The 12,480-nt window shown below is 43.3% G+C and overlaps 1 protein-coding gene and 1 long non-coding RNA gene across 9 annotated transcripts in view; one reads left to right on the top strand and one right to left on the bottom strand.

Moving 5' to 3' along the window:
- Positions 1 to 250: 250 nt before the first annotated feature.
- The window catches only part of Gm32017, a 43,848-nt gene continuing 31,618 nt past the window's right edge, over positions 251 to 12,480 (bottom strand). For 3 of the 7 annotated variants that reach the window (XR_001779219.2, XR_001779222.2, XR_001779220.2), the window contains 2 exons: positions 2,395 to 2,496; positions 251 to 340 (listed from right to left, as the gene is read on the bottom strand). This is a non-coding gene — a long non-coding RNA (predicted gene, 32017). Of the gene's footprint in view, positions 341 to 2,394; positions 11,315 to 12,480 lie in introns of all 7 variants that reach the window. The other 4 variants (XR_003948349.1, XR_003948348.1, XR_003948350.1 and 1 more) reach the window with 3 other exon arrangements.
- The window catches only part of Lipc (lipase, hepatic), a 154,094-nt gene continuing 147,636 nt past the window's right edge, over positions 6,023 to 12,480 (top strand). For both annotated transcript variants that reach the window (NM_001324473.1, NM_001324472.1), the window contains exon 1: positions 6,023 to 6,200. The gene's annotated coding sequence lies outside the window, so the exon portion shown is untranslated. The remainder of the gene's footprint in view (positions 6,201 to 12,480) is intronic.

The raw sequence follows: 12,480 nt of genomic DNA, 5'->3' as shown, positions 1-12,480 counted from the left end.
ATAAATTCTGTTCCCCTTTATACTCTATGGAGTCAAGAGACAAAAACTCAACCCTCAGGCTCATGGTATTGTACAAACCACCCTAAAGTGTCCAGCTGTCACAGCACATCATCCAATAAATGTCTTTTAAGGGCACCTCCAGGTATCAAGCTAGGCTCTAAAGCTCCACGAAAATAGATCCTCCTAAAAACAAGTGGCATAAGGTGTTGCTAAGCCCTCTGGGCAGATGAGAAAATAAATGCACACTTGCCAAGGCTCATTCAGAGTCCCAAAGTCACTGGACTAGAACTCAGTGGAACACTGGCTCGTGACCATGTAAGTCTTTCTGGGGCTGGAGTTCCTGTGATACAAAACAGAGAGACAGAAATCAGCTTGAAATCAAAGACTCAAGGGCCAGGTTCGCTTGTGCTTAAGAGTTCCAGGGGTCACCCAAGGGCAATTTGTTTTCTTATTCAGGAATACCTATGACTTCTTTCTTCCCTGTGACAAAAATATGGCCCCAGTCTCTACACTCACTGTCCCAGGCATCTCTACACTTCACCCTTTACACTTTTGAGCAGGAATGTCAAATTTGCAAGGATATGTTTAGCTTTGTTTGTCTAGAGTTTCTCTCTATAGACTGGTCCAGGCTGCCCTCCACATCACGATCCTCCAGTCTCAGCTTCATGAGATTATAGGCATAAACCACTATGCCCAGTTTAAAAATGACAGAGAGCCCAAATAGTATACACTTAAGCAATAAACCATTTAATTACATGTGTAACAAGAGATGTGACTATAACCAACCCCAAATTGCTGCCCCAACTCAAAACTGCCATAAAAGAGCCAAGATCTCTGGGAAAGTGTGTGTGTGTGTGTGTGTGTGTGTCTGTGTGTGCGTCTGTGTGTGTGTCTGTGTGTGTGTCTGTGTGTGTGGTGTTTTTATCTGTGTGTGTGTGTGTGTGTGTGTGTGTGTGTGTGTGTGTGGTGTTTTTATCTGTGTGTGTGTGTGTCTGTGTCTGTGTGTGCAGTGTGTGTCTGTCTGTGTGTGTGTCTCTGTGTGTGTGTGTCTGTGTTTGTGTGTGTGTGTGTGTCTGTGTGTGTGGTGTTTTTATCTGTGTGTTTGTGTGTCTGTCTGTGTGTATGTGTCTGTCTGTGTGTCTGTGGGTATCTAGGTGTTTGTGTGTCTGTGCCTGTGTGTGTCTGTGTGTATTATATGTGTATGTGTGTCTGTATGTGCATCTGTGTTTGTGTCTGTGTGTGTGTGGTGTGTGTGTATCTGTGTGGTGTGTATGTGTTTGTGTCTGTATGTATGTCTCTGTGTGGTTTTGTGTGTCTGTGTGCCTATATGTGTGTCTCTGTGTCTGTGTGTGTCTTGTGTCTCTGTGTGTGTATCTGTGTGTGTTTGTCTGTGTGTGTCTGTGTGTGTTTGTTTGTGTGTGACTGTATGTGTGTGTTTGTGTATGTGTTTCTGTGTATATCTGTGTGTGTGTGTACCTGTGTGTCTGTGTGTATATCTCTCTGTGTGTGCTTATCTGTGTGTATTTATATCTCTCTGTGTGTCTGTGTTTATGCCTGTGTGTATGACTGTGTATGTGTATATGTGTGTTTGTGTCTGACGTATGTATCTGTTTTTGTGTATGTGTGTCTATGTGTCTGTTTCTGTGTGTACATGTCTATGTGTATTTCTGTGTGTCTGTGTATCTGTGTGTCTGTGTGTTTGCATGTCTGTGTCTGTATGTCTGTATGTCTGTGTGTCTGTGTGTGTGAGTGTCTGTGTGTGGGTATATCTGTTTGCATGTGTCTGTGTGTGTCTGTGTGTTTCTCTGTGTTTGTATATCTGTGTGTGTCTGTATGTTTGTGTGTCTGTGTGTGTGTCTGTATATGTCTGTGTGTATGTGTGTATGTGTCTGTGTCTATGTATGTGTCTCTCTGTGTGTCTGTGTATCTGTCTGTCTATGTGTGTTTGTGTGTGTGTCTCTATGTGTGTGTTTGTATGTGTTTGTGTATCTCTGTGTGTGTGTGTTTGGGTGTGTCTGTGTGTGCCTATGTTTCTGTGTCTGTGTATATGTCTCTGTGTGTGTATCTGTCTGTGAGTGTCTGTGTGTGTATGTGTGTGTATTCATGTGCATTTGGAGACCAGAGGTCAGCCTCAATGCCACTTTTGTTTTATGAGACAGGGTCTCTCACCCATGGTGGACTCGGTGATTAGGCTAGGCTGGCCATCAAGCCCCCAGGGTCACTAGCTCTGTCTCCCAACATTAGAATTACAAGAGTATGCCATCACATCAGCTTTAAAAAAATGTATTCTGGAGGATTTGACTCAGGTGCTCAAGTTTGCATGAAAAGCCAACTTCCCAGCTCCTAGAACAGGATCTTCCTTTATTTCTATTCTACCATCTTTAGACATGTCACCTGAAGGCTGATAGATGCCTCGTCAGTTCTCATTTCATTTCCTCGCTGAACTTTGGCTGAAGTCAGGTCCTAGTCACATGACCATCCCAGCAGCAAGGGCAGCTGGGAAGATAAGAATCTGTTATTGACCTTCACAGTGAGACTTAAGGATGCACAAGGGAAAGTTTAGAATGCTTATCTGAAGGTTATTCTACGGACTCTGCTCAAGTAATTGACTTCTGCTTATGATCAGAACCAGACATGAATTCTTTCTGAACAGGAATATAGATCTCTTAATGTTTATATTGATAAAAATGTGAACAAAGGGAAACTCGTATGTTGCTGGTAGAGATGTAAATTAATACAGTCATTATGGAAACAGTAGAAAGGTTATTTAAAGAACTAAAAATATAGAAATCATAGGATCCAACAATCCCACTATGGAGTGTGTGTGTGTGTGTGTGTGTGTGTGTGTGTCCTCCTGCCTTCGCCTCCAAATGGCTGGGGTCACAGACATGTCTTTATACCCAACTTATAAATCTTTTTTAAATTATAGAAAATAAAACCAGAAATGAAAATGAGCCTGCCATCTCTCCCTGTCAGTGTCACCTCCCCGCTCCCCCCGAAGGTTTCCTGCTCCCCACTCGCTCGTAGGTTCAGCTGCTGTACTTCCTTCTGTCCTCCCCCCACCTTTCTGACATTGATTTGACTCTTCCTCCTTTCCCAGAAAAGTCTAGCAAACCGGGCCTGAAGTCTCCATGGAGTTTACATGCACTCGCACAAACAGCATGGAGATCCTTCGGTGTGAATTATCAAGTGGAGTCAGTTCGTTGTCATTCAGAACTCTTTAGTGCGAGGCTGCTGTTTTTACCTTTGTGTTACCTGCTTTCAAGCCCATCCTCTTCCAGTCCCTTGCCTTCCCAGTGGCCCTGCTCCTTTGTTCTTGTTGTCTCCTTCATTCAGAAAACTCATCAGTCAGTGTCTGAATCAAAAGCCACCTTGCATCTCCAGGACCCAGCGGGTGTTGTTATCCCTATGCGGGCTTCATCTCTTTGAGAAGTGAAGGTTTGTTTGAAGTGAATGGTGCTTCCAAAAGCACACATCCTCCTTTGGGCTCCTTCCTCCTGGGCAGCACTGTTACTCAGAAGTAGAGAGGAAGAGGGGGAATCTGAGGCAGGCTACAGGTTGCCTGTGCGAGGGACTCACACCTGGACTTGGCCAGCCTGGACGACTGGACACTTGCCTTCTCTGTGTGGATTTGGATCTTTGAGGATAACATAAAAGAGGTTTGCAAATTTTCTGTCCTAGCGATTATGCTTAAAAGTTACATAAGCTTCCCTTGGCAAGAGCCTAGCTCAGAAGCACAACTGGCTCCCTCTGCCAATGCCTCTTACGGGCATCATGGCTGGAGGGAGTGGGGCAGCCATCACTTCTGTTGCCATGGCTACTGCTTTGGGCCAGAGCATCAGCTTGTCCTTGGCCCAGCTCCTGTGCCCAGCTACCATGCCCTCTGCAGCATGTCCTTTCACCCACAGCATCAGATGAGAGCACGGGCCTCATGACTTTAATGATTCTGATGTGGATGAAAACCCAACATTCTGGGTCAGTGGGAAAGGTAAAACCATGTTTAAGGTTTGAGGTTTCCTAGTTATCGGCTTGAGGCTCATCAAGTTTATCTTTTGACCCCAGAGGGTTCTGAACTAGATATTTAGCTCACTGCTGAGAACTATAAAGAACTATACAACGTGTGTTTGATAAACAACTTCATTTATGAAAAGACTATGTTTTCTTCACCTTTATTTTCAACTCCTAAAGTTTCTTTTAACATATCTCACATAGCTTTGTCTTTAACGTGTGTTTTACATCCTCTTGAAGAAGAGTTATATATAAAGAAAGTGTAAGTGCAGTTATAAAAAATTCTATTGAATTCTATTAGGATGGGAGGAAAATAATCATGAAGGATTTGGAGGTCCAGGAAGGGAAATCTGCATAGCACAAAGTAGTTAGAGCGTTTTCTGTGGAAAATCAAGTAGAATCATTTTATTGCATATTTCTGCTGAAGAAGAATATAAATGCAGGAGTGGTTTCAAGAAAACTGGAATTTCTGAGGCTGGGAAATTGTTCTTTCCAGTAAAGCATTTGCTGTCCAAGCACAAGAACCTGAATCTACCAACAGCACCCACATAAAAGAGCTGGGGCACACTTGGAATCCAGCACTGGGGAGGTGGAAACAGAGGGAGCCCTGAGGCTAATAACCCAGCCACCCTAGCCTCCTTGGAGGATTTCAGGCCAAGTCAAAGACTTTGTCTCCAAAACCACAGTGGGCAGTGTTTATGGAAAGAGTTGAGGTGGTTCCCTGGTTTCTGCATGCAAGAGGACACATGCACAAACATGCACAAACATGCACACAAGCATGTGCACACATGCACACACAGAGAGAGAGAAAAAGAAAGAAAAATGGAATTTCTGGTAGAATTAAGTATAATGGCACAGCAGGAAGCCAGAAAGTGAAGGGACGTTAGCTGAGGTTACTGGGAACACCTTGTCAAAGGCCTGGAGGTGCCACACGGACAGACCACTGTAACAGGGAGGTACTCCTGGGGGCTCCAACAGCCCTGTGTCCTTTAAAGGATAACATTTGTTCAGACTACCCCACATATGTGTGTCAGGGGTGACTAGGAGGTGTTATGCTCCTGTGTTAAGTACTTCTGACACTAATCATCAGATCGGCCCAGACAGGAAGAAGTGGCCTAACAGTCCTGAGGAAATCAGGGTTACAAAGAGTCATTTTGATCCTCTCAGGACTTTCAGGAGAACATTTCTTATCGCTGCTTCTTCCAGATGAAACTGAGAAAGGTCAAGTTATCTGTGTAGGACCACACGAACAGGAAATGAAAATCCAAGGATGTAAGCCGAGAGCTGTCTGCTCCTGAAAGCAAAGGCTATTTTCTCTGTCACTGCGACATTTCCAAAGCTCATATTGAGAACACAGGTTCAAGGCCCATTCCGGGTGCCCTGCCTCAGAATCCCTGGGGAGAGCCTTAGAAATGTTTTGTTTAACAGGACAGCATTCAACGGTTTAACCCTTGAGAAGCCTAAGAAAATTGCCCAGTCACATCTGGTAGTAAGTGAGCCCGTATCTTATGGGTGATGGAATAAAGCTATCAAGAGACTCTAAGTTCATACAACTGAAGATACGATGCGTGGTTCTGAAGCTGTTTCAATTATAATCTTATAGACTGTTACTCCTTGGTCTGGTATGTAGCATTGTCTGATTGAAGGTTATCCAGATTCTAAAATACCAAGAACATTTTGAAAAGTTAAAAACGGACTCTAATTTAAACCCCAGACTTTTTTTTAGCTTTCCTCTCTGCCTCATTTGACCCTGAGAGTAGAAGTGACTATACATCAGGTTTGAACTGCAATTTGAATGGAAGCAACCGTCCCAAAAATATTGCCCACAAGAAGCGCTGGGAAGAAGTCCACCGCTTTGTGTCATTCCACATAGCTTCTCATTGGCTGAGTGAGTTCCACCACTCAGGAAGTAGACTAGCAATCATGGCTTGGGTTGTTTTCCTTGGTTTCCTTCTCCCTTGCCTGAGGAAAAGAACTGAGGCACCTTGTGGCCTGCAGCTCCAATGCCCAATGCAAAAGCAAATGACCCATTAGTACAAGCTACGGATTTAGCTCCCTAAATGCAAGCTCAAAGCAGGGATTCCTGTCAAACTGTGAAGCTCCACAGTGCAGCCAGAGTGGGATGACATACTGACCTGCACTCAGAGAACATACAAAGGGCTTTGGATCCCCGCTTCCCAGCAGCCTTTACCGTAAGTTGTTCCCATGATCTCACATTGGAGACATGATCTAACTGTAGGGCCTATTATCTGCATGTTGAGCCTAGACCTCTGTGTGACCTGCTTGCTTTATACATCACTTCCAGGACACTGGTGCTGCGTGACACTCCACTGACGTCTGTAACGCTAAGCAGCGCAGTGCCATTTTACAAATAGCTGGCTTGCTGTGTTTTCCTCTACCTCCACTCCAGACTGTTCCAGCTCTTGTTCAGCCTTTGCTAAGTCTCTAAGAGGTCGGCATGTGTGTTGACATGATTTTATAGGCGAGGGGATGGGAAGTTTGCTCACAGAATAACTAAGAGACTTAGAAAGTCCACAGCTAGTAGCTGAGATGTCATCTTGTATCATTATCTCCCAAAGGACTTCATATACTCATTTTTTTAAAAACTGACCCATTTCATTATATTCTATTTATTTTCCTTTACTTTTGATGTGTTAGGGTCAAGCTTCTGTGTGATGGGCAAGTGTTGGTCCTCCTAGCTACATCTCCATCCCTCAACAAATTCTCTAATAGGTTCTACATAAGACCCAACAATGTGTGTGTTGCTTTGCAAACAGGTATCCATAGCAACAATAGCAGCAACAACAACAAGATGCAGAAATGATGAAATACAAAGGTTTATTGAGGAAACTCATACCATGAAAAGAAAATCATTGATAAACTTGATATCCTATGAAAAGAGGGGTTTTAAAAAAGATTTTATTTTTATTTTTATTTTTAATTGTGTGTGTGCATGTGCATGCATACAGGTGACCTACAGGCCTGTTTGGTTTGGTTTTATGTCTGCTTGACATAAGCTAGAGTCATTGGGTAACAGGAAACAATTGAGAAAATGCCTTCTCAAGATTTACCTATAGCCAAATCTATTGGGCATTTCTTTTGATTAATAATTGATGCAGGAGGTGTCATTGAAGGTGGTGTCACCCTCAGAAGGTAGCCACTGGGTGTATAAGAAAGCAAACTGAACAAGCTGTGGAGACCAAGTCAGTAATCAGCATTCTGGTTCCTCCATGGTCTCTGCTTCAGTTCCCGACTCCAGGCTCCTACCTGGAATTCTTGCCCTGCCTCCCTTCATTGATAAACTGTGACGAAGAATTATAAGCTGAAATAAACCCTTTTTCCCTACAAGCTGCTTTGGTGTTTTACCAGAGCAGCCCTAAGACAAGGCCAGAAGAGGGTGTCAGATCTCCTGGAGCTGAAGTTACAGGTGACTGAACTGCCAGGCATAGGTGTTGGGAACTGAACTTAGGTGCCCTGCAAAAGCTCTATGTGTTGTTAACCACTGAGCTCTCTCTCCAGTGCCCCCAACCACTAAATTTCTTGATTTTTATGTAGAAAAATGACTATCTTTGGAAATGCACCTTGAAGTACTTAGGTATTTAGATATGAACTTATTCTCAAGTGGTTTGTGACATATGAACTTATTCTCAAATGGTTTGGAATGTTTTCTATATGTAGAAGCAGAGTGGACAGTAAAGCAGAGGGGTGGAGGAAGGTAAGCTGTGCTCTCAGCAGAGGCTGTAGGCTCATTCACCTTTCACCATTTCTAAAATGGGTGTCAACTGCCAGCAATTATAACAAAACTCTATGTAATGGGGCTAAGTGGGAACTTAAGGGGAAAATGAACCCCACCGTGTATTAAGTGTGAGGGGCGCGGTCAGAGCGGTGTGGGAAGTAGAGATCCAGATCCACAAGTGAAAAAATGAACTAAAATTCTGACTTAAAATCTCCTGAGAAAAGTCAACATGGAAGTAGAAAATAATAAATAATAAGGACAGGAATAATCTAGATAAAAGAAAATTAGTGTAGGTATATAAGTTTAAATGTTCGTTTTCTGAGCAGATAATCAGGTAGAGGGCTGGAGAATTGGCTCAGTGTTTAAGAGCAAGCACTGCTCTGGCAGAGGACCCAGGTTCTATTCCCAGCACCCATACTGGGTGACTCACAATTGCCTGTAACTAGTTCCTTGAAATCTGACACTCTCTTCCAGTCTTCTCAGACATCTACACTCATGAGCACAGAGACATACGCGTACACATATGCATACGCATACACATGTGCATAAGATAAACTGCAAAAATATCTTTTTAAAAAAGATACAGAGAGAATATTTTAAAAATGAAAAGGAATATATCAATAAAATTGAAAATGTTCATGTAAAGGATTTTTTTAGGTATGGGCAAACTGTGCAATTTATGATAATCAATTTAAAATGCTTCCAACCAGAAGCACAACATAAAATAAAAGTTGGGATGCAGAAAACAGGAAAGTAAGAATGCAGGAAGAGACTGAGAATATAGGAACGTGTATAGTCACGGGATCGCGTGCCCCACAGAGGCTCCTGCTTCGTTCCCAGATGATGACATGATTTTGTGAGAGTGTTGAAACTTCTGAAAGCTGGAGACTAGTGAGAGACAATAGGTCACTGGCAGGCAATTGAAGGGATGTTATCCCTGGCCACTTCCTGACAGGCCCCAATTCCTGTTCGTCATGATCTGATCAGGCCATCTCCATCCAGTACCAGCTTCCTCCCCACAATACCTTACACAAGCCCAAGGGGAAACCAGTCACAGGCGGGACCCTTTGAAACCATAGGCCAAATTAATTTTTTCCTCCTTCTGTTCTTTTTGTCGGATATGCTTATCACAAAGATGCAAAAGTGGCCCATACTAAATATTCCATCTGCAGAAAGGAATACTGGCATCTGAATGCAATCATTCTCTTAGACTGGAGATGGCTACGAGGTTAAGAGCTCTTGCTGTTCTTGCAACCCATTTCTGGTGATTCACAACCACTTATAACTCCAGCTCCGGAGCATCTGGTGCTCCGTTCTGGCTTTCACAGGTACTCACTCACACTCACAAGGATGTACTCCTACACACACATACACATACACACACACACACACACACACACACACACACACACACAAACACACACACACACACACAAACATTCACACACCACACCGCACACACTTTACACATACATTACATCAACACACACACAAATTCAAAATAAATCTTTAAAAATGTACTCAACAGTATCTCTACATACTTGTGAAGAGATTCTTTTCCAAAGAATCAGGTCCAAATTATTAGAAAATATAACCTGATGTCCAGTCTGTTCAGGGAAAAAAGTCTCACCCTCACCCACCAACCTGAGAACACACCCACAGACACACTCACAAATGCACATGCATGCACCTGCACAGACATACAGTGACAAGTAGGCACAATGACAATTCTAAAAACAAGAAAAGAACAAGGGTCAGGCTTGGGAGAGTGTCCCAAAGGAGTTATTGAGTAGGTGACGACATTAACATATGGATATAAAAACAAAGCAAACAGAGCAATTACTGATCTCTCCTACGGGCTTGGAAGGCAGGAACAGCTTGCTTATACACACACAGGCAGAAAATAATCACTTTTCCGTGCACGTATAGACTGTTAAATGACAGTGTGTGGTGACCAACCAAGGAAAATTCTAGTAATTCCAGGATCACAACCACTCAAAGAATAGCTTTGTTTCAAGAATTGCTTCTTGTGTGAAATTTAAAAGAGTAAACTGAAGAAATAGAGACACTAAAGATGTTACCAAAGGAAAAGATTATAAATCTGACTGCATGGGGCGGGGGGTGGGGGTGGAAATCAAAGCTCTATCCATCAAAAGTACAGGAGGCACCTGGGTGGGATGAACTGTAAAGTGGGAGGAGATACCTACCCTGCAGATAGCGACAAAGCACTAAAAATCAGTAGAGAAAACACCAACCGGCCAGCAGAAGAGAGGTGAGCTGATTACAGCAGAGGGAATTTGAACGGCCAGTGACCCACACAGAGAGACATCTAACTCCACTGTTAACCAGAAAGCTGAAAATGAAAACGAGCTACTGTTCTGCATCCATCAAACTGATGGAAACGGTATCACTTGACACCAGGAAGTGGGGCGATAATGTGGAAAAATTGGAAGAACATTCACATTTTATTAATGATGTGTTCATTGTGATAACCACGTTGGAGGATAAATTGTCAACATCTACGAACATTAAGGGATGCGTATCTTACAGCTCAGAAATTTTACTCCTGGGAGAAAATACTAGAATATCAATATCTGCCCCCCTCCCTCCCTTCCTCTCTCCCTCCCTCCCCCACCCCCAGATAATGAATGCCCACAGCAACATTGTTCACATCAGCACAATAACAAAATGAATTAACAATGTAAGTATCTATCAGTCCAAGGGACAAACTGTGTTACACTCACATGGTGGCGCCATTTATGACAGCTACTAGCAAAGAGACGTTTCAAAGTTAGAGTGCTAAACAGAGAAAGAAGACTGCACACACACACACACACACACACACACACACACACACACACGTCATATTAGTTATTTCTCAAGGTACTGTGACACAATATGGAGCAGACACAACTGAAGGGAGGACACCTTCATGTCCCCTGAGAGTTTTGTGTAGGGGACTGCCCAGCACGTGGGCCAGCACATGGCCTGGCTCGGCACACAGTGTGGTATGGCACATGGCATGGCACGTGGCTGAAGCAGGCTGGCCTGCAGCTGTAACACCTGGTATTGACCAGAGGCAGAGTACTTAGACAGGAAGTAGGCAGGGCTACTTCCTGTGGTCCTCAAGGCCCACTCTACAGTGTCTCACATCCTCCTGCGCTGCCTTGACTTTTGAGGTGCACAACCCCCTAAAACAGCACCAGCAGTTGGGGACAAAAGATTTAAACACATGAGCCTGTGAGGGACTTTTCATGCTCAAACTTAGTGGAGTACAAAGTTTGGAAGCATACGAAATAGTGGTAAATACATTATAGCTATGTTATCTATTTGGAGCACAGACAAGCATGGATGAGAACCGTAGACATCAAACTCAGGATAGAGATGCCTCTGAGGAAGGAAAACAGCGGGTTTGGAAAGAAATACAAGATCTGGAGGTACACTACTTACAGAATTAGGGAGCAGCTCGGGGGGTGTGACAGGTTGATGTGCTGAGAAGCCAATCACTTTCATGAATATTCACTATGCTTAGGGATGTGTTTGGTCATTAGATTCTTTAAAATGTTGTCCCTAAAATTTTAAAAATATGTTTAAAAACATAAATGAGTGTGTAAAATGGAAGGGCTGTAGTAAATTCAATTTTTAATAAAATCTGAGGGCTGTAGTAAATTCAATTTCTACCCACTTGGGGAAGAAAACACAAAGTATGGATATACTATTTTGGCTTATTAATTTAGCTGGTGCCAACAAGAGTAAGGTATGGGATGGAAGTGGGTAACTTGGCTACTCACTTCTGATAGGTAGGAACTTTAAATAAATGTAGTTTATCTGACCGTTTATATGTGAAAAGCCTCAGGGTGTGGATTCATTCATGAGAGACACTGAGATGGACTGTTGGACTTCTGAGGGGCAAAGAACTCATTTGAAAGATTATTAACATCATGGAGAGACAGACAACCATGTTGCAGGGGCTTTTGAGAGTGGGAAATGAGGCCCACATGGAGAAATGGGAGTCTTGTACCTTTTTGAAATGCATGCACCAGGCCCTCTTAATTTCCCATGCAGAAGTCAGGGGGACGGGCTGGGGGCAGGATGTGCTGTAGGCAGTACCCCACTTAATGGAAACTCACTTTGCCAGGTGAGGGATCCTGGCACTTAGAAGTCCCTGAGCTAGAGATTCAAAGATTCTTCTCCGAAGAGGCCTGACAGTATCTGTCAGAGAGGGATGGGCTGCTGCTATAGGTGTTGTGGCCTGAGCAACATCTAGGTTCTTATGCTCCCAGCATGGGGTGTGTGTGTGTGTGTGTGTGTGTGTGTGTGTGTTGTGTATCTTCAAAAATAGCAGGATAGTTTCACAGAAAAAGAAGGGAGAGAAGGAAGCCCAAAGGGTAGTGGGGACAGGAGGGGACATTAGAACAATTCAATGTGAAATTTTAGTAACTATAGATACATAGGTGTGAAAACTGCCACAAGAGTGGATTCTTTAAGAATCTACATGAAAGAATTAATTACAAATACAGGCCATCCTTTGTGTGTCTAGCATCGTTGTTCACAACAGTGGCATCCTGCTGCATGAAACCCAATGAAAACAGTAGGTAATTGAGTAGATTGTGTTATGTCTATAGAATTCAATAGTCTATAGTTGTTATTCTTGAAAGTGCTTGTGCTAGAGCTGGAGGGATGTCTCAGTGGTTAAGAACACTGCTCGTTCATAGGAACTGGGTTCAGTTCCCAGC

This window comes from Mus musculus, chromosome 9 (genome assembly GCF_000001635.26).
Source record: "Mus musculus strain C57BL/6J chromosome 9, GRCm38.p6 C57BL/6J".
Lineage (NCBI taxonomy): Eukaryota > Metazoa > Chordata > Mammalia > Rodentia > Muridae > Mus > Mus musculus.
Note: the sequence above shows the minus strand (reverse complement) of the source record. Positions and strands in the feature narration are given on the sequence as shown.